Source organism: Schistocerca americana, chromosome 1, assembly GCF_021461395.2.
Source record: "Schistocerca americana isolate TAMUIC-IGC-003095 chromosome 1, iqSchAmer2.1, whole genome shotgun sequence".
In the NCBI taxonomy this organism is placed as follows: domain Eukaryota; kingdom Metazoa; phylum Arthropoda; class Insecta; order Orthoptera; family Acrididae; genus Schistocerca; species Schistocerca americana.
This window is the reverse complement of record NC_060119.1, coordinates 82,183,025-82,206,329: the sequence shown is the minus strand read 5'-3', so window position 1 is coordinate 82,206,329 and position 23,305 is coordinate 82,183,025.

Here is a 23,305-nt window from a genome sequence, read left to right as displayed (position 1 = left end):
ATTGTTAAAACTTTTACTTTAAGGTAATCTGGTGTATTTCAGATTTGCACCTGTGTAGTCTTTCAGAGGTTCTTGTGAGCGGTCGTGACTACAGCCATGTCAAAAGGGAGCAGTAAGGTTCTTAGCCCGAAAGCTCATACACTCAAAAATTTCTTTCTGCCTCTGAATAAATTATAACTTGGTATTCAGAGAGTGCTTTCTGCTTATGATTTTAAATCTGTTTCTTTTTTTTTTTTTTTTTTAAAAAAAAAAAAGGCTTTTAGGAATAAAATTCCCGTTTGTTAAAAGCAATTTGATTTTGATTTCATCAGCTACTACCTGGCAACTAGTTCCACGCTCATGTGGTGTGATTAAATGCGTCAATGTTCTTGATGAATCGCTAGTAAATAAAATAGATTTTTAAGAATATTCTTTGAAATTAAATCCACGGTTCAATTCTGAGGTTCCAGACCTATTGATTTAAGAAACTCATAGTTCACCACGTGTTATGGCATTACAGCTCTGTTGTGAAGTGCCGTGCTGTGTGTTGTGCATGTTGTTTGTATATAAATCACCCATCATTGATTTTCTCTCTGGTCTGTAATACGTAACCGCTGGTGCACCCACGAGTTCTGGCCCGTTGAAGGTCGCCACTGGTGGTTCTGGTCTCCCAGCAAGATAGGGTCTTCGTTCTCGCTGAGAGGTTGGGGTGGGTCTGCTGCAGATCCTGGCCAATCGATGGTCGCTGCCACTTCCAGCCCTGGCAGATTTCTGAATGTTCGTGGTCACTGGTGGTTCTGCCTTAGATGTAGCCGTACAATGATTTCCTCGCCACAAAGGTTGACGAGCTGGTTATTCTCTTCCACAATACACAGCTCCAGATAGCTCAATGCCTGAACTGTGACTGGAAGGTAAATAGCGTTGGTAAATGGCTTAACGATCTTACAGCTCGTTCCAACTGTTTTGAAGAAGTGTAAATTGTATGAATCAATCTGTTGCTGTGATAAGAGTTTCTTGCAATGTTATACTCGAGATGGATCATGACAAAAGTATGTCCATTGACTGGTCGGATCCTTCTTCAAAACATGTTCTTTTGTGAAACCCAGTACTCATGCTATTCAGCCTTCCTGATTAGTCATACATTGTACTTGTCTTTATTTAGGATTTAAGTGTCCTGATGTTTGGGTACAGCACAGTCCCTTTTCCACCTCATTTTAAAACTTCGTATAAATCATCAATATTGTATGTCCAGGTTCCATTCCACAATTCCTTCTCTGTCGTTTATTTCAGGATGAAGCTGACTGTTAGACTCCATGATATGTGGAATGCTGTTGTATGTCTCCAGTCCAATCAACACAATACTCTATTATCCATCGCTTAAATCAATCGGCAGGAAGAAATTTTCACGTAATACCGACGATGGTTCTTTTCAAGTCAGAGTATATGACAGTGAATGTGAGCCTCAATTGTTCGAATGGATGCTTAATGCAGCTCCTTACATATCGTTCTTCACAAGCGTTAGGAGGAACACGATGCACAGATATCCACATAAGTATTAAAGTCCTGGTAGCGAGGAAAACTGTGGAACACATGCCTTCTGTCTGTGAAGTATTGTTGTAACTCTTCTGGTGATTGCAGATCTCCAAATGAGTCGAAATAATAAACGCTATTTTTATTTTTCTTAACATATGCACCCAGTGGGTGCCAGGTCCTCCATCGACATCTAAATTCACAACTCCACATTCTCTGGATTTCCACATAGTCTTTGATAATGTGTCCTGCATAAACACACCGTGGCAGCAGCTGTTGCCATGAGCAGTTGTAGTCATTCTATTAGCTCATTGAAATGTTTGTAATATATATACTGTGGTAGTCGATTGTTCACTCTTTTATGCTGAATGTGTCTACCATTACAACTGCTATATCAAGCATCTAATAGTGGTTTTATAGTGGTTCTGTATTTTTCACTGTGTACACTGGTCCATTGCTGTATTTCACCACACGTCTCAAGGTTTTTGGGTGAATAATTTACACTTATTTCCGGTTTTAGAAAAATGTGGTTCATCTGACCAGGTGTTTTTTGAAATTGTCTAACACCTAACATTATTGTTTTTTCTTTAAAACTGATAAGCGGTACGCCCAGCGTGTATGGTTCTACACTACTGACACCGAATAGGCTGTTTTACCTATCCTAGTATCGCTGTGACGGTTAATGAAACCAACAATCTCGTCATCATTGTTTAGTTACACCGAGAGTTCCCCAAGAGATTCAGTAACTGGTTTAAAGGTTCCCCTGACTGTCTGCTCTCGATCCAAATGTCCTCAACTTAGCAGCCGCTATTTCTCCCAGACGGACTTCCATTTCTAGATGACCTTATGCTTTGTCGACATCTTGTTATACACTAAGTGGACACCTTCACAGACTGTAAATTATTTATGCTCTGTCCAGTTCTATCATCCTTTACACTTAAGTTGTGTACATTTATTTCAATTCTGTCAACCTTTACAGCTGGGTCATCTACTTTCTTCCTCAGAATGATCCGGGTGTACATCTCTGGTCCCTTAATCCAAGCATCTAAGTCATTGAGCATTCTCAGAAGGGTGTGAGCATATATTTCTAGGTTCTCAAATTTACAGGCTTCTAGTTCCTTAACCTTACGTTTGAGAGGTTAATTTTTCATCTATGTAGGGGCATCTTCTGTCTCTGCATATTTATCCTCTCAGGCTGAGTGCCTGACTTGTCTTTGTTGTCATGTAAACTAACGTACTTATCACTTTTTTCGTAGCTGTATATAAAGAAACTCCTGGAAGTTCCATCTATACCCACTGTCATTAAGTCTTCTTGATTTGCATCAATAACAAGGAACTTGTGCTTTGTGTGATTCCAGCAAATGAATGACATTCAGTTTCTACATGCACCTGATAAATAGGTTTTATAGTGGTACATGTGTTTTACATTTAAATTATCTTGTTTGAAAGCTACAATGAGATTCGCATTATCGCACATCAACTGTTTCAGGATTCTGGAATATGTTTGACTTCAAATACGTCAACACCCAGATGACAATCAAAACAGAAATATCATAGAGTTTGATCTTGGTATTCCACAGACATATTGTCAAAGATGAACATGGTGTTTGACTCTACATTTTAAGGTGGAGGGATTTGACTGCTTTGACTGAATGTCATGTATGTTACACAATCTTCACCTTGAAGTTTCTTCGGCAGTAGCTGATATTTGGGTTGAAACAGCGTTTTTGAAAATATGCATACGTGTTCAAAGCAGACTCAGTCTGCATGTATTAACAGTGTCAAGAGGATATTTGTCTTGCCACAGCTGGCTGAACCTACAGTTACAGCTTATGTATTATCAGAAAGAAGTATTCCATTCTTCTTCTTCTTGGTTTCTTCAGCATCATCACTGCATCAGTTGCTTACAACAAAGTCCTTGCGACAAGGATGCTTCACCCATCCTGACATGATATTGACTGCCTCAGGTATTGATGTGCAATGGGCTTTTACAGAAAACAAATATTGTATGTAGCCACTACAGCGCAATCATTACCTTACTGACCGAGTTATAATGGCTAAACTATGACAGGGTTATGAAGTAAGAAGAACAAAAGATTTATGGTAATATTCTTTATTTACACACTTCAGCAATCCTATGTAGGATGCAGTACATCATCCTCAAAAAAATTCACTGGTATATTCTTTATCTTCACACTAGTACAGTAGTTAGCAAATAACGGTTTCTTTTATGCACAAAATTCAGCACATATTTCCCTCAAACTGATGGGTGCATCATAAAACTCAAGTATTCTACCCACACGTTTTGCATTGATGCCTTGTGTGTCTCCTGGGGTCGACTTTGGCCCTGCACTGAGACATGAACTGAAGCACTATTCTAAGTGGTCCATATGCACACTATGCACATGAACATAGTTGACAATGTCAGTGTACAGAGCTTGAATGCACAGCAGCCAGTGGTCCAGCCTCTCCAGGACAAGAGATGACTCTATTCTTAGCCCAAATAACATCACAATGGTGGGATGCTGTAGATAAATGGACATGTTTTATGACTTCACTTAGAGCATGGCGTCATCGACCATTTTTGTGATGGACAGCGTCACACAAGTGCAGCAGATGCCCAGGGGAGAACGAGAAGGATAATACTTGATAGTCATCTGTGCATTGATCTAAGGTACAGCATGACACAGTTCTCCCAATCCCAACTCGCACTTTAACACTCTTCACCACATATTCTTCATCACAACACACCAGCCCCTGTCTGCTGCTGCTGCTTCTATACCAGCGTTTAGACGCTTTGAGGCCCTGACAGTTAAACTGTATGTTGAAGTGGAAAGCAGTAGTGCACAAGGAGCAGCTGGCACCTTTTTATCCACAACATCTACACTCTATCTTTGCAGTATCACCAGAGTGTTCTGGGATAGCACATATGTTGGAGCCCAGTACTAATCTGCACCATGCTGTTTGAGGCCCTGGTGTTCTGATGCCACTGTGGGACATGCAGGGTATCCTCATCACACAAATGGTAGAGTGGTATTGACATCAGTAACTCATTGTTCAGCTCCAACATGGTGACCAGATGTACTGCTGGATTCCACACACCAAAAGAGGTTGAGGTCACTGGAGGTCACTGCTGGTCACCAGCGCTGCTGCAGGTTCTGACACACTGGAGCTCATTGCCAATTTTGTGGGTCCCGGCACTCTGTGGGCCAATGCCACTGCTGTAGAACCTGACACGCCAGAGGCGGATGCCACTACTGCAAGTCCCGACACACAAGAGGTCGCTGAACAAAGGAAAAGAGACAATAAGCATCCATTGACACACACAGAACTGAACATAGACTCAGGGTTGAAAAAAGACATGTAGTATGTACTTACCTCTCAGCTTCTTCAAGGTGCTTACAACAATGACCTCGCTTGCTGTTGGTGCTTCGTGCTTCTTTTTTTTTCCATTGAAGGACAGACTACGACTGAGAGCAGTGGGGCTACCTTGTCTGCCCTATATCCCTTCAGCAAGGGGGAAGGAGGGGAATGTTACATTCCTATTGGCTCCCAGGGGGGAATGGGAGGAACAAAACACTGTCTGTGGCCATTTTGTGAACTACACCATACAAATATACCATACACCAAGGTGATCAGTCACTCCATCTTGGGCACTGGAATAGAACAAGGATGTCCGCTACAATGTGGATTCATTGATCATTGGAAAAAAATAAAAATAAAAAAAAAACATGAACAGCTCGAACATAGGCAGAAGTTTCTGTGGGTTGACAAACTATTCCAATGCAGCACCATTATTTGTTGGAGTGTATTTCCCTGATGCTCACCCATTATCTCTCCCATACGTTCCTTACATTCCAAGGCAAGAACCTTGGACACAGGCCTCAGCTGAATGCTTACTGGTAGCACATTTATTAAAGTCCTCCCTGTCCAGTATCTCTTTGATTGAACACATCACTTAGATACTTCCTCTTCAGCATCTCAGCACAGACTGAGCTGCTTTTCCGCCAAGTAGGGGAGTGAGAATTCTGTGTTCGTATTGGTCCCTAGGGGGACAAACTTATTTCTAGCGCCCTCTGGTGACAGTATTGTCAACTAGGTCACTGAGTCTTCAAACTTCGAGGTGACCACTCACACAGGCACTATTGGAAAAGGAGGAGCCAGGGGCGGCAGAAAGTTGGGTAGGGGGGGCTCATGGCGGGGTATGGAGACAGCATGATAACACCCCCAGAAATAAGTAAAGTAAATAAATAAAGACATTACCTTACATCCTTCCTCTTCAGCAGCTCAGCACAGACTAAGCCTTTCACAAGTAGGGGAGGGGAATGTAAATGATGGAGGAGAGTAGAAGTGGGAAAGGGGAGGGAGGGAGGAGGAGTGGTGGTGGTGATGTCAACAATGCAACATTGCCGCTTCAGGGTAGCAGGTGAGGGGACAGCCGCCAGCTTGAATAAATTTGGCACCAATACAGGCTGTCCTAGCTTCAGCTTTCCCCCACTACTTGTGCCATCCAGGTACAAAAGTAGTAAACTGCTACTGTTGGAATTCGTTTCCTTCCATTACATGCGTTGGAAAACATACTGTCGTGCTCTTGGTGTTGTGAACTTCAGGTAAATGGAAATGAGCGTTTAGCGTCATTGGCTGGGAGGCCCCTTGCAGGGCAGGTCCGGCCTCCTTAGTGCACGTCTTACTACATTCGACGTCACATTGAGTGATCTGCGCGCCGGATGGGATGACTATTGCTATTTTGATTATTATAACTGTTTACGTTGGAACAGGCAATATATACCAGTTCCAAAATATTTTCCAACTCTGAAATTTCGTGGTGTACCGCTTTCATTTCTTTATTTCCCATGTTGCTTGTGGTTTCCATTCCTTTTTGAAGGCCATCGACATGGTCGTCGTGATTGATCTGAAATGCGTTTATTCGCCTTGTCACGACTTCTTTAACACAACCGTCAGCGTCCTTTAAATAATTTCCGAGTATGGTTCCGACTTCTGTCCATATTTTCTGGCGTTGATCATGATACCATTCAGAAATCTCTTCGTTTTCTGAACTTTTCGAAGCCGAGAATTTATCAGATTAAGCTTATCCATTAGGCATGTTTTAGGACCCATGATTGTTTATCCAATTTAAATACAGAAAACTGTAACCAGTCGTCTTTTTAAATACTTATTTATTCCATAGACCGGTTTCCAAACCTTTTCAGGATCCTCTTCAGATTGAACAAAGGAAATTAATAGTTATTTCGAAGCGTAATATCACGCGTTTACTCTGTGACAAAAAGATGGAACATGCTTTAATGCATCGCCGTGAGTATTGTTTATATGCCGACTTGGATCCAAAATTAAATTTTATACTTATTATACGGGTGTGGGCGGCTGTGTTGTTACCAACTGTCCACCGTAACGGAAGCAGACAGATGGATATTACGAAAAAAGCTGCGCATACTGTACTAAGAAAGAGGGCTAAGGAACATTACAAACTAGCGGCAATACAAGGGATGTGCACTTCGAATTGTTGGTAAATATTGTAGGTTCAGCTAGTGATTGGTAATTTTAATTATTTGGAATTTCTATAAAGTCATTTTTATTTGTTGCATGGGATTGTTGATCGATAACAAATCCATGTAAGAGTAAAATCCAGATGGATATAAGAAAGAAAAAGAATCCAACCACATCCACTATTGGATCGAAAACGCAAGTCTATAAATTTTTTTTGGTCTTCGCAGCAGTAAATTCTGGATTGAGCTCTAGTGATACAAACTTCCGCTTTGCAAGTGATTAGCAATTTTACAATAAAAACGTGCATAATTTATTTAATTATAGTAACAGTTGTTGCTAGAAAGAATTTACGTAATAGCAGATCACATGGCATTGATCTTCCGTTGTTGAACATAGTGCTCCGAGATAATTTCGTGCAACATGGTCGGCCATTCTTGAAAGTGACTAATAATAGGAGTTTTTACAAAGCTATTTTTTTTAATCATAAGTCTTCTGGTGGGTTTCATGTGACCTGTCGCATAAGTCCAACATTCAGTTTTGCATCCAAATCGGCATATAAACAATACTCATGGCGATGAATTACAGAATGTTCCATCTTCTTGTCACAGAGGCAGCCTCCAGTATTACGCTTTGAAATAGCTATGTAATCTGCTGTGCATCATCTGAAGATGAACCTGAAAAGTTCGGAAACCGGTTCATGGATCAAATAACTATTTCAAAAATTTGACCGGTTAAAGTTTTCTAAATTTATATTGAGAATCTATCGGTATTGCTTCCGTGACTTCATGATAATTTCTGTGCCATCCCACTGGACATTTCTTTTTTAGACGAGAAACTTGTCTGGTAAGCTTTTCTTCAATGAATTTTTCTAACTCACTGGTGATGTGAACCAGACTATGTAAGATACCAGCTAAGGTTTGATATACAAATATTTGCGCTTGTTCGTTTCCTAAGTGTTTCTTCGTTCTGTTCCACCGGAATTGACTATGGTTTTAATTTTTTAACCAACTACAATTCTAAGGCCTACTATACATTCCAACTTGGATAGCAAGTCGGTAATTTTATCTCACGGAATCTTTGCAGTAGCACTTTCATACATGATTTCGACTTCAGGAGATAACGTACCAGCAGCTTTGCACTGAAACTAGGTTTTTCTGCGTAAGATAGTATTAACTCTCTCCGACATATTCAAGTTTAAAAAGAAGTTTAGAAGGGAAATGATTTCTGTTATCCTAAGTATCAATACCATCAAGTATGCAGATGACCTAGTAGTGCTTGCTAAAAATCAGTGAGAAGTGCAATACATGACGAATCAGTTGGTGGAAACTGGAAGGAAATACGGCACGGAAATCAACGTCGAAAAATCAAAAGTGATGTGGATGTCAAAAAGAGAGAAACCTTTGAGGATAACCATCAACAATCGAGAACTGGAGGATGTGAAATAGGCCAAGTGCTTGGGAAATTTGGTGACAAAGGATGCCCAATGCACCAGTGAAGTTCGAGCGAGAATCGCAATGGCCAAAACTGCATTCAGTAAGAGGAGGAATCTGCTGTCCAGCAAGTTAAGCTTGAAATTAAGGAAGAAACTGGTAAAGCCAACATCAGGAGCACTGCAGTGTACGGAGCAGAGACGTGGACTACGAGAAAAAAGAAAAAAAAATACCTTGAAAGTTTTGAAATGTGGTGCTGGAGGAGAATGAAGAAGATAAAGAGGGCCGATCGGGTGACGAATATCGACGTACTGAGAAGAGAATGCTAGAAGAGACATTCTGAGTACAGTTCTTCAGAGGAAGGCCAACTGAATCGGACACAGACACGAAAGGGTCATACACGAAGTCATAGAAGGGAAAATTAAAAGAACGGTAGGACGAGAAAGAAGAAGAATTCAACTTTTGTATGACATGAAGGACGGAAAGAGATACAGCTGACTGAAGGAAGAAGCTGAAGACAGGGAACATTGGAATCAGAAATTCTCTGTACGAAGACACAGACCTGCCACTAGGCAGAATACTACATAACACTAATAAGTATGAGGAGCAGTCAAATGAAAACCGAACACCCCCTACAGCGTGACCATGTAATGGTTCCATTCAAAAGTAATTACTACACACGTTAATCCCATTGGGAGACAAGACACGTGATTGGCAGTTTCGGGGCGGGAGTTATCGTATAACGGGATTATTTCGTCCGACAGCATTCCTGGGCGTTTCGACTGCATGAGGCGTTGCAGTTTCTGCAAAGTGTCTTAACAGTGCTACTCATCGATTGTGGATCCACACTCGAGGAACCCGGCGAGCAGAAGAAGCATTCTGTTGCACGATGACACTCGCCCTCACACTGCCAATCGCATGAAGTCTACACTTCGGCGATATGCTTAGGAAACACAACAGCATCCTCCATACAGCCAAGATCTTTCACCGTGCAGTTTTCACATCTTTGCTGACCTGAAGAAAAACATTCGTCGACGTCGGTTTCAATGGGACCAGGAAGTGCAAGAGTGGGTGTAGTTGTGTATCTGTCAGCAGCCGAATGCGTTCTACGCAACAGGATCTGATCGTCTAGTCTCCCAGTGGTATAAATGTCGTGACGCATGTGGTGAATACTTTTGAAAGGAACCATTCTATGGTCCCGTTATGGTAGGTGTTTGGGTTTCATTTGACTACCCCTTATATTAACTTGTAGTTAGCCCATAGTCTAGCTGTAACTCAGTGCGTTCGGTCAGATGGCCGACTGCCCTCTTAGTAAAAAAAACTAAGTGAATGGATCAATGATGATCTTGAACGTCCGTCCCAACCAAATGCAACGAACAAAAATTATTCCACTTCATCCGGCGTGGTGGTACAGCAACCTTCTGTTACTATTTAAAAATAGTCATAGGTTGCAGAATAATAACAATAAAGGCAACATTCTGCAACATACGATTTTTTAATAATAACGCGTAAGTGAAAAAAAGAGAGGGTGTCTTTGATTAGTAAGCAAAGCATTCGGTTCAAGGTTCGAACCCCATCACCTGTTAAATTTTGAATAAAAATAATCAGCATCGGCGGCCAAAGACTGCCGGCATAAGAAGTCACCCTCGTTCGGCCAAAGGCGTTGTCAAAGAGCGTAGGAGCGGACATAGGTTTAGGCTGAAGGCTGAAAACTTTCCGTAAAATCGGAAGAAACAGGTATGAACAACGGCATCATGATGCAGAAGGCAATGGAAACCAATGCATTGAAGACAAATAATGTGTAATTGAAAAAGTGTCGTGATTATCTCTCCTTTGGCAAAAGATTCCGGAACAGCCCACCATTCGGATCTCTGGGAGGGGACTGCCAAGGGGGAAATGACTTGAGACAAAGACTGAATAACCAACGAAAGGGTAATGTTCTACGAGTTGGGGGACAGAACTTCAAGAGTTTGAACGTGATATGGAAGCTAGAAACTCTGAAAAGGTAAATGCTAATGTTCAGTCTAATATAATGAGGGTCAGCGAAATGAAATGGAAAGAAAACAAGATTCGTGGTCAGATGAAAATGGTTCAAATGGCTCTGAGCACTATGGGACTCAACTGCTGAGGTCATTAGTCCCCTAGAACTTAGAACTAGTTAAACCTAACTAACCTAAGGACATCACAAACATCCATGCCCGAGGCAGGATTCGAACCTGCGACCGTAGCGGTCTTGCGGTTCCAGACTGCAGCGCCTTTAACCGCACGGCCACTTCGGCCGGCGTGGTCAGATGAGTATACGCTAACATCAACAGCAGCAAAAATGGTATAACGGTAGTATGATTGGTTATGAATTGGAAGGTAGGACAGAGAGTGTGTTGCTGTTAACAATTCAGTGATAGCGGCCGGTGTGGCCGAGCGGTTCTAGGCGCTTCAGTGTGGAACCGCGCGACCGCTACGGTCGCAGGTTCCAATCCTGCCTCAGGCATAGATGTGTGTGATGTCCTTAGGTTAGTTAGGTTTAAGTAGTTCTAAGTTCTAGGGGACTGATGACTTCAGATGTTAAGGCCCATAGTGCTCTGAGCCAATTCAGTGATAGCGTTGTTCTCATCAGAACAGGCAGCAAACCAACATCAATATAAAGATAGTTCAGATATACATGCCGACGTCGCAAGCTGAGGATTATGAGACAGAGAAAGTATATGTGGATATTGAACGGGTAATACAGTACGTAAATGGAGATGTAAATCTAACAGTCATAGGGAACTGGCATGTGGTTGTAGGGAATGAGTAGAAGAAAGGCTTACAGGAGAATATTGGCATGGTACTAGGAATGAGAGAGGAGAAAGAATAATTGTGTTCTGCAATAACTATCACTTAGTAATAGGAAATACACTGTTCGTGAATCAGAAGAGGAGGAGGTATACCTAGAAAAGGCCGGGAGATATAGGAAGATTTGTTAGATTACATCACGATCAGGCAGAGATATAGAAATCAGCTAGTGGATTGTAAGGCGTACCCAGGAGCAGATATAGACTCAGGTCACAGTTTAGTAATGCTGCAGAGCAGGATGAAGCTTACGAGACTACTCAGTAAGAATCAATGTACAAAGAAATGTACTTAACAGAAAGATACGCTTGCAAGTTCTCTGAGGCTGTAGATACTGTGATAAGGAATAACTCAGTAAGCAGTTAAGTTGAACAAGAGTGGACATATCAAAAAATGGAAATCACAGAAGTTCAAGAAAAAGATAACTGCGAAGGAACAATGGGTAACAGACGAAATACTTCAGGTGATCGACGAAAAAAACAAAGTACGAAAGTGTGCAGGAAATTCGGGAATACGGAAATACAAACCACTTAGAAACGAAATAATAAGGAAGTAGAGGAAAGCTAAGGCGAAGTGGCTGTATGAAAAATGTGAAGTAATAGGAAAACAAATGACTGTCGGAAGGACTGATTCAGCCTTATAACAAAGTAAAAACAACCTTCGGTGAAATTAAAAGCAAGAGTGGTAAAATTAAGGGTGCAATGGGAATTTCACGCAGAGGAGAGGTCAGATATATGGAAATGGTACACTAAAGAATTCTATGAGAGGGAAGACGTGACCGATGATGTGATAGAAGAAGAGGAGTCAGTATAGAACAGATAGGGAATCCAGTATTAGAACCAGAATTTAAAAGAACTTTGGAAGGCTTACGATAAAATAAGGCAGAAGGGATAGATAACATCAAACAAAATTTCTAAAATCATTGTGGAAAGTGACAACTAAACGACTATTCACGTTCGTGTATAGAATGTATGGCGTTATACCATCCAACTTTCGGGAAAACATCATCCGCACAATTCCGAAGACGGAAGACTGGGTGAGTGCGAGAATTATCGCACAATCAGCTTAACACCTCATGCATCCAAGTTGCTGACCAGAATAATATAAAGAAGAATAGAAAAGAAACCGAGGATGTGTTTCATGACGATCAATTTTGCTATAGGAAGGGTAAACGTACCACTGAGGCAGTTCTGACGTTGCGACTGAAAATGGAAGGAAGACTAAAGAAAAACCAAGACACGTCCATACTATTTGTCGACCTGGAAAAAGAATTCGACAATGTCAAATGGCGCAATATGTTCTCAATTCTGAGTAAAATAGGGGTCAGCTATAGGGAAAGACGGTCAATATACTCGTACAATAAGTACAAGATTCTAGAGGGAACAGTAAGATAGGAATACCAAGAACGAAGTGATTGGATTAAAAAGGGTCTAAGACAGACATGTGGTCTTCCGCCCTTACTCTTGAATCTCTGCATCGAAGAATCAATGACGGAAATAAAAGAAAGGTTCAAGACTGGAATTGAAATTCGCTGGTGACATTGCTATCCTCAGTGGGAGTGAAGAATAATTACAGGATCTGCTGACTGGCATGAACAGTCTAATGAGTACAGAATATGGATTGAGAGTGGATCGAAGAAAGACGAAAGTAATGGGACGTAGTAGAAATAAGAACAGCTAGAAACTTAACATAAGGATTGATGATCGCGAAGTAGACGGAGTTAAGAAATTCCGCAACCTAGGCAGCAAAATGACTCATGGCAGATGGAACAAGGAGGACATCAAAAGCAGACTAGCACTAGCAAAAAGAATATTCCTGGTCAAGAGAAGTCTACTAGTATCAAACACAGGCCTTAATTTGAGGAAGACATTCCTGAGAATGTACATTTGGAGGACAGCATTCTGTGGTAGTGAAACAAGGTCTGTGAGAAAACCGGAATAGAAGAGAATCGAAGTACTCGTATGTGAGATGTGATGCTGCAGAAGAATGATGAAAATTAGGTGGAGTGGTAAGGTTAGGAATGAGGTGATTCTCTGCAGAGAGAAGGAATGTATGGAAAACATTGACAAGAAAAAGAGACAGGATGGTAGGACCTTATTAGTGGGGCGAAATTCGTTTCAGTGCAGTCTGCATTGTTGACAAATGTATTGAAGATGGCAACTCTACCAGGGGGACCCCACACTCCCTTTCCCAGGAGGGTGGATGCGACATCACCATACGATGTCACCAGCCCCACTCCTCCCGCCTTCCTCCACTTCCTCTTCCTACTCCCTCTTCCCACTCTACCCTCAGCCACTTCCTCTGCTCTCCCCCACTTGGAAATTGGCGGGAAAAGACTCAGTCTTTGCTGAGATTCTAGAGAGGATGGGCGTAAGGTAGTGGCTTTATTTCTTTACTTTGTTTATTTTTGATGGCGTTATTCTGCTGCTGGGTTGTCCTGCAGCTGCCTCTACACTGCGCCGCTCTCTGCCCCCAATTCCCATCGCCCTCCACCAACATGTTTTCTGATCACGTATGTGTACATTAGGCTTGAAGTTCGAAGATGCACTGCTCTATCCACAACGCCACGACCAGAGGGTGCTCAAAACTGTCCTACGGTCAACACCAACCACCCTCATTTTCCGCTGCCCCCCATCCCCACTTGTAAACTGGCGGTAAAAAGGCTGGGGTGGAACTTTATATTTGGCAGGAAATTTGTTCAGTTGATGGTGAGCCGTGGCGTTGCTGGCGCGCCAGCGTATTTGCAAGTACCTCGCCTTCGCGCTCTTATCGTTGCTTGTGTCACGAACTGAGTTTTGGTTGCCTTATCCTTGCCGGGTCCTCAGGGACTCGCACCTAGTGATTACGTGGCTGGCGACCACGGGGCCCCGAGCTGAGTCTTGGCATTGCGTCCACTTACTTATGCCAGGCTCCTCACTATTATCTTTCCTATCTGGCCACCCTCGGCCAGCTCTTTTTCTTTTCCGACCCTGACGCTATTTGGTTTCGAGGGCCAGGGGTCTTTCATTTTCCAACCTATGCTTCACATGCAGTGTCTGACCTGGAGCGGGCAGCTGCGAAAGGCGTCTGTATCCCATGTTAGGGGCGGCCTCCAGAACTGCGGAAGGCAACGAAATACCACCGCAGATTATCTTCCCTGCATAATGCAGTCTCCATTTTATGCACAAAAATGGCTTCCTATCATGTTAAATCAGTGTCCGAAGGTAAAATAGTCCCCCATTCGGAACTCCGGTGCGGTGGGGGGGGGGGGGGGGGGGACAACTTGAAAGGATGCCACATGGACCTCATAGGAGTTGCTGAGGTAAGATGAAATGGACGTGGTGTTGTAGTCAGATGAATATGTATTGTACTACTCAGGAGGAGAAGTAAAAGGAATGAATGGAGTAGGAATGATTATGACAAAGTAATTGGCTAAATGTGTGGAATATGTAGACTATGCAAATGACTGGTTTATTGGTGTAAGGCTGAAAGAAGCACAAAAAGATTTACTGATTGTCCAGCTGTATATGCCAACTTCAGAACATGATGACCGAATTGTAGAGGAAACGTACAATGTAATAGAGAGAATAATGGACGAAAATAAAAAAAATCTTGCAAAATAGTAATGGGAGACTGGAACGTCATTGTGGGAAAAGGGAAATAGGGAAACATAGTAGGCAGTCACGGTCTTGAAAAGAGAACTGATAGAGGAGAATGGCTAATTGACTTCTGCAGGGAAAGGCAGCTGATAGCGGCAAACACATGGTTCAAGAATCACAAGAGGAGGCTCTACACTTGGAAATCACTAGGGGATAAATACAGAAACCAAATCGATTTTATACTGGTAGGAGAAAGGTACAGGAAATGAATCAAGAAGGTGCACACATTATCAGGTGCAGATATTAATAGCGACTACAACTTACTTTTGGCAGAAATAAAAATAATATACCGAAGGTTAAATAATGAACTGCGGAGAGAAACAGAGCAGGCTAGGAAAAAATGGCTAAAAGAGGAATGTGATGAAGAACTGGATAGGAAGGGAAAATGCGACTCACTATACAACTGAGTAAAGACTATGACATGGGAACAAAACAGAGCAGGAAGTGCTAATGTGGAAATTTTGAGTAAAGACGAAGAGGTAGTGTACAAAGATCGTAACGATGTCCTCCAGAGATGGGAAGAATATCTAAAAGAGCTATATGACACAAATAGCAAACCAGAAACTCTGCAACTTGAATCACACAACAGTGTAACTGATGATGAGAAAGGACCAACCATCATAATGGAAAAAGTAAAGTCTCCTGTTGTGGATTGGCAAGAGAGCCAACCCACTATGAGAGGAAGCCGAAAGGTACGCGTTTTAGCTCACGCAGGCTGGCGTGAGGTCTGGAACAGGACAATGAAATGAGACTAACAAAAAACGTACGTAGCTGTTGGAATACTTAACTTTAATCCATAATTGCTGAACATCGCTCTTGACGGTACATGTTTTACAGCATCAATAGTAATTGGTAATGGCGCCTTGCTAGGTCGTAGAAAATGACGTAGCTGAAGGCAATGCTAACTATCGTCTCGGCAAATGAGAGCGTATTTTGTCAGTGAACCATCGCTAGCAAAGTCGGCTGTACAACTGGGGCGAGTGCTCGGAAGTCTCTCTAGACCTGCCGTGTGGCGGCGCTCGGTCTGCTATCACTGATAGTGGCGACACGCGGGTCCGACGTATACTAACGGACCGCGGCCGATATAAAGGCTACCACCTAGCAAGTGTGGTGTCTGGCGGTGACACCACATCTGCCATAGCTGCAACGATAAATGGCAAAGCGGTAGGTACAGATACGATATTGGGGGAAATATTAAAATGCTTGAACCAAGATGGAATAAGAGAAATATTGGTGTTATGTAATAAAATATATGTCAGTGGTGAATGGCCTGAGGACTTTCCGATAACAGTAATGATTCCATTACCGAAAAAACAAGGAACCAAGGAATGCAGCCAGCACAGGACAATCAGCCTCATTTCACATGCAGCCAAAGTGAAGTTAAGAATAATTAATAAAAGACTTGAAAAAGTAATGGAGGAGAATATGGGAGAGGAGCAGTTTGGCTTTAGACGGAATATGGGCACCAGAGATGCAATAGGGCTCCTACGAATTTTGGGAGAAAGGTTTATTAAAAAAGGAAGAGACCTATATAGGGTGTTACAAAAAGGTACGGCCAAACTTTCAGGAAACGTTCCTCACACACAAATAAAGAAAAGATGTTATGTGGACATGTGTCCGGAAACGCTTAATTTCCATGTTAGAGCTCATTTTAGTTTCGTCAGTATGTACTGTACTTCCTCGATTCACCGCCATGATTTCATACGGGATACTCTACCTGTGCTGCTAGAACATGTGTCTTTACAAGTACGACACAACATGTGGTTCATGCACGATGGAGCTCCTGCACATTTCAGTCGAAGTTTTCGTACGCTTCTCAACAACAGATTCAGTGACCGATGGATTGGTAGAGGCGGACCAATTCCATGGCCTCCACGCTCTCCTGATCTCAACCTTCTTGACTTTCATTTATGGGGGCATTTGAAAGCTCTTGTCTACATAACCACGGTACCAAATGTAGAGACTCTTCGTGTTCGTATTGTGGACGGCTGTGATACAATACGCCATACTCCAGGGCTGCATCAGCGCATCAGTGATTCCATGAGACGGAGGGTGGATGCATGTATCCTCGATAACGGAGGACATTTTGAACAATTCCTGTAACAAAGTGTTTGAAGTCACGCTGGTTCGTTCTGTTGCTGTGTGTTTCCATTCCATGATTAATGTGATTTGAAGAGAAGTAATAAAATGAGCTCTAACATGGAAAGTAAGCGTTTCCGGACACATGTCCACATAACATATTTTCTTTCTTTGTGTGTGAAGAATGTTTCCTGAAAGTTTGGCCGTACCTTTTTGTAACACCCTGTATATGTGCTTCATCTAGAAAGGCATTTGACAATGTGGTTTGGGACAAGCTGGCGACTGTAATGAGGGGAAAGAGAGTGTGGACTGGAGAACCAGGAGACTTGTAAACTCATTATATCTTAATCAAAAAGCATCAATTAAAGAGAGAGGAGAAAGTACAAACTGGATAAGACTAGGAAAAGGAGTAAGACAAGGATGCTGTCTATCCCCTACTCTTATCGACATCTACTTGGAAAATATGATTGACCGATTCTCATTAGATGACAAAGGAGTAGAAGTTGCTGGAAGAAGAGTAGGGTGCTTGAGATTTGCTGATGACATGGTCCTTCTACCCACAGGGGAAAAAGAATTACAGGATTTGGTGGACACCATTGCAACTAACGGAAAAAAATTTGGAATGAAAATTAACACAAATAAAACAAAAGTATTGGCACTAGGAGGAAATAAGGAAATAAACATTATGCTCAATGGAGAAATGCTAGAACAGGTGCAAAATTTTAAGTATCTTGGAAGCAGGATAGACAGCGACTGGAAGTGCACCACAGAAATTAATACAAGGATGTTTTTGTTGTGGTCTTCAGTCCTGAGACTGGTTTGATGCAGCTCTCCATGCTACTCTATCCTGTGCAAGCTTCTTCATCTCCCAGTACCTACTGCAACCTACATCCTTCTGAATCTGCTTAGTGTATTGATCTCTTTGTCGCCCTCTACGATTTTTACCCTCCACGCTGCCCTCCAATGCTAAATTTGTGATCCCTTGATGCCTCAAAACATGTCCTACCAACCGATCCCTTCTTCTAGTCAAGTTGTGCCACAAACTTCTCTTCTCCCCAATCCTATTCAATACCTCCTCATTAGTTACGTGATCTACCCACCTTATCTTCAGCATTCTTCTGTAGCACCATATTTCGAAAGCTTCTATTCTCTTCTTGTCCAAATTGGTTATCGTCCATGTTTCACTTCCATACATGGCTACACTCCATACAAATACTTTCAGAAACGACTTCCTGACACCTAAATCTATACTCGATGTTAACAAATTTCTCTTCTTCAGAAACGATTTCCTTGCCATTGCCAGTCTACATTTTATATCCTCTCTACTTCGACCATCATCAGTTATTTTACTCCCTAAATAGCAAAACTCCTTAACTACTTTAAGTGTCTCATTTCCTAATCTAATCCCCTCAGCATCACCCGATTTAATTTGACTACATTCCATTATCCTCGTTTTGCTTTTGTTGATGTTCATCTTATATCCTCCTTTCAAGACACTGTCCATTCCGTTCAACTGCTCTTCCAAGTACTTTGCTGTCTCTAACAGAATTGCAATGTCATCGGCGAACCTCAAACTTTTTATTTCTTCTCCATGGATTTTAATACCTACTCCGAATTTTTCTTTTGTTTCCTTTACTGCTTGCTCAATATGCAGATTGAATAACATCGGGGAGAGGCTACAACCCTGTCTCACTCCTTTCCCAACCACTGCTTCCCTTTCATGCCCCTCGACTCTTATAACTGCCATCTGGTTTCTGTACAAATTGTAAATAGCCTTTCGCTCCCTGTATTTTACCCCTGCCACCTTCAGAATTTGAAAGAGAGTATTCCACTTAACGTTGTCAAAAGCTTTCTCTAAGTCTACAAATGGTAGAAACGTAGGTTTGCCTTTTCTTAATCTTTCTTCTAAGATAAGTCGTAAGGTTAGTATTGCCTCACGTGTTCCAACATTTCTACGGAATCCAAACTGATCTTCCCCTAGGTCCGCTTCTACCAGTTTTTCCATTGGTCTGTAAAGAATTCGCGTTAGTATTTTGCAGCTGTGACTTATTAAACTGATAGTTCGGTAATTTTCACATCTGTCAACACCTGCTTTCTTTGGGATTGGACTTATTATATTCTTCTTGAAGTCTGTGGGTATTTCGCCTGTCTCATACATCTTGCTCACCAGATGGTAGAGTTTTGTCATGACTGGCTCTCCCAAGGCCATCAGTAGTTCTAATGGAATGTTGTCTACTCCCGGGGCCTTGTTTCGACTCAGGTCTTTCAGTGCTCTGTCAAACTCTTCACGCAGTATCTTATCTCCCATTTCATCTTCATCTACATCCTCTTCCATTTCCATAATATTGTCCTCAAGTACATCGCCCTTGTATAAACCCTCTATATACTCCTTCCAACTTTCTGCCATCCCTTCTTTGCTTAAAACTGGGTTGCCATCTGAGCTCTTGATATTCATACAAGAGGTTCTCTTCTCTCCAAAGGTCTCTTTAATTTTCCTGTAGGCAGTATCTATCTTACCCCTAGTGAGACAAGCCTCTACATCCTTACATTTGTCCTCTAGCTATCCCTGCTTAGCCATTTTGCACTTCCTGTCGATCTAATTTTTGAGACGTTTGTATTCCTTTTTGCCTGCGTCATTTACTGAATTTTTATATTTTCTCCTTTCATCAATTAAATTCAATATTTCTTCTGTTACCCAAGGATTTCTACTAGCCCTCGTCTTTTTACCTACTTGATCCTCTGCTGCCTTCACTACTTCATCCCTCAGAGCTACCCATTCTTCTTCTACTGTATTTCTTTCCCCCATTCCTGTCAATTGTTCCCTTATGCTCTCCCTGAAACTCTGTACAACCTCTGGTTCTTTCAGTTTATCCAGGTCCCATCTCCTTAAATTCCCGCCTTTTTGCAGTTTCTTCAGTTTCAATCTGCAGTTCGTAACCAATAGATTGTGGTCAGAATCCACATCTGCCCCAGGAAATGTCTTACAGTTTAAAACCTGGTTCCTAAATCTCTGCCTTACCATTATGTAATCTATCTGATACCTTTTAGTATCTCCAGGATTCTTCCAGGTATACAACCTTCTTTCATGATTCTTGAACCAAGTGTTAGCTATGATTAAGTTATGCTCTGTGCAAAATTCTACAAGGCGGCTTCCTCTTTCATTTCTTCAACCCAATCCATATTCACCTACTATGTTTCCTTCTCTCCCTTTTCCTACTGACGAATTCCAGTCACCCATGATAATTAAATTTTCGTTTCCCTTCACTACCTGAATAATTTCTTTTAACTCGTCATACATTTCATCAATTTCTTCATCATCTGCAGAGCTAGTTGGCATATCAACTTGTACTACTGTAGTAGGTGTGGGCTTTGTGTCTATTTTGACCACAATAATGCGTTCACTATGCTGTTTGTAGTAGCTAACGCGCAGTCCTATTTTTTTTATTCATTATTAAACCTACTCCTGCATTACCCCTATTTGATTTTGTATTTATAACCCTGTAATCACCTGACCAAAAGTCTTGTTCCTCCTGCCACCGAACTTCACTAATTCCCACTATATCTAACTTTAACCTATCCATTTCCCTTTTTAAATTTTCTAACCTACCTGCCCGATTAAGGGATCTGACATTCCACGCTCCGATCCGTAGAATGCCAGTTTTCTTTCTCCTGATAACGACGTCCTCTTGAGTAGTCCCCGCCCGGAGCTCCGAATGGGGGACTATTTTACCTCCGGAATATTTTACCCAGGAGGACGCCATCATCATTTAATCATACAGTAAAGCTGCATGTCCTCGGGAAAAATTACGGCTGTAGTTTCCCCTTGCTTTCAGCCGTTCGCAGTACCAGCACAGTAAGGCCGTTTTGGTTAATGTTACAAGGCCAGATCAGTCAATCATCCAGACAGTTGCCCCTGCAACTACTGAGAAGCTGCTGCCCCTCTTCAGGAACCACATGTTTGTCTGGCCTCTCAACAGATACCCCTCCGTTGTGGTTGCACCTACGGTACGGCCATCTGTATCGCTGAGGCACGCAAGCCTCCCCACCAATGGCAAGGTCCATGGTTCATGGGGGGGTGGGGGGGGGGGGGGGAATACAAGGATAGCAACGGCAAAAGAGGCGTTTTATAAGAAAAGGAGAATTTTCTGCAGCGGTCTGGACAGAGAACTCAGGAAGAGACTCATAAAATGTCTTGTATGGAGTGTTCTTCTATATGGCGCTGAAACATGGACTAGGAGGAAGAGAGACAGAGAAAAGCTGGAGGTTTTTGAGATCTGGACATGGCGGAGGATGGAAAGTTGGATGGACAGAGTAAAAAGTGAAGAGGTACTGAGAAGAGTGGGAGAGAAAAGACAGTTACTAGATGTAATAAAGAGAAGAAAAAGAAATTGGATTGGGCCTATATTAAGAAAGAATGATGGACTGATAAAAACAGTTTTAGAAGGTTATGTAGAAGGGAAAAGGAAGCGAGGGAGGAAGAGATTCCAGATAGTGGATGACATGATGGGCGGTACAACATACAGCAGCCTTAAGAAGGAAGCAATGGATCGCAGAAAATGAAGAGGCAAAGGACCTGCTAATACAGCAGATAACATGATGATGATGATGATGAGGATGATGATATCCTTGCCGGAGGAGTTAACTGGAATCTCTCGCCAAGGACGGGACAGTGGGCGTTCGATGTTACCTGAGGCCGGAGTGCGCTTGTAGTGGAGCGGGAACCGACCACGTGTATGGGGCAACTCGGTGGAGAGCCTTTCCTGCAGGCTTGTTGCTGCCCTGGGCTGCGTGCTGCTGGTTCCGGACACGGTTGTCTACGGTCGTCCGCTGCCTTATTGCCGCCTGCTGTACCTGACGCAAGCCATATCGGACGTCCAGCGAAAAGTTAAGTGAGATTGTACTTAGGGCATGTGTGTGAAGGTGCTGAGGGCTGCTACCTCACTTCTGGTAACCGTAAGCGCATTGGTGTTTCCATGGAAGCAAAGGTGTTGAAAGGGTACAGTACCGCCCGACATTGAAAATAGGTACAACGTACTTCATTATTTTTGTCAGAACAACATATTTTCTTTGTAAAGCTAACTCAATTTCAATTAATACAGCGAAGCCGGATACCAGTGTGGGAAAGAATGACAATTTATTTATTTAATTGATCACATGTGCACTCCCACAAAGTAAATCCCTACATCCAGTTTGGTGAGATCTGTGAAATGAATGAATCTATGGTCGCCTGCTAACCGCAGATAGTGAATGTGAATATATGATCATCTTTGAGACGATCCTTTGGCCACCTTTGGTGGGACCAAAGAGATGAAATTTACCAGAGCTTTGAGCACCTGAAATGTGGCTGACCAATACGATAGCAAGGTGCTTCCCCCACCTCGACAGAGATGGGAGAGGACCTCGAGAACGGCCATGTTTCGGCACTCTGGCGCTGGATCTTGTGCTGTTATGACCTGTTTAGTTGTGCTTCGTAATGATGAAAGAGTGGAGACATGGTATGCATGTGGAATATTTAAGAGAAGTTTGAAATATAATTTCTCTATTTCAGGAACTTTTGTGGGGAGAATTAAATGTCAGGCAGGTAATATTAAAGGGATTGTAGGAATCTTCGGAAGTGACCAATGGTCACAATGAAACCACGTGTAGCATTAAGTTGAAATACTTCCGTGTGCTTAAGTTAAGCTGAATTACTAGCGTGTGTACAATAAGTTGAAATATTTAAGAAATAGCGTGTGTATCATAAGTTGAAATATTTAAGAAATGGCGTGTGCAGGACTTGAAATTAGAGACGAGTACTTCCATGTGGTGAGTACTGTGTGAGTCTCAAACTGTGTATGAGACAAAAGATAAAGAGAAGTACTCGTCCATGGTATCAGTTGAGGACTCGCGTGTGTGATGTTCTTAATATTACTTTGCATGATATGATTCCGTGTGACGCTAGATTTAAACTCTGAGAGAGAATCAAGGTGAGTCGGCCGTCTATCCAGCAACGCCACTTGGCTTGCATTGCACAGGAAGACGTGCATATATCTCCAGAGTTCACAGTAGGAAAGTAGAATTACGAAGTGGGGCAGTGTCGTGTGGAACTGGGATAAATATTAATTGAAGTGGGAAAGCTGAAAGTGATAATGTTGTGACCATTCTCTGTGTAGTATTTCATGTTGTAGTGTGGTGTATGTCATGTAATTTGGGTATGTGTGGTTTGCATGGGAGAGTAGCGAGGTAGTTTCAAAAGATTAGTGGGTTATGCTTGTTCCTTCGGTACCGCTCGGTCTGGAGGAAAGTTTAGTGATGATGATTGTGAGAGTCGAAGTG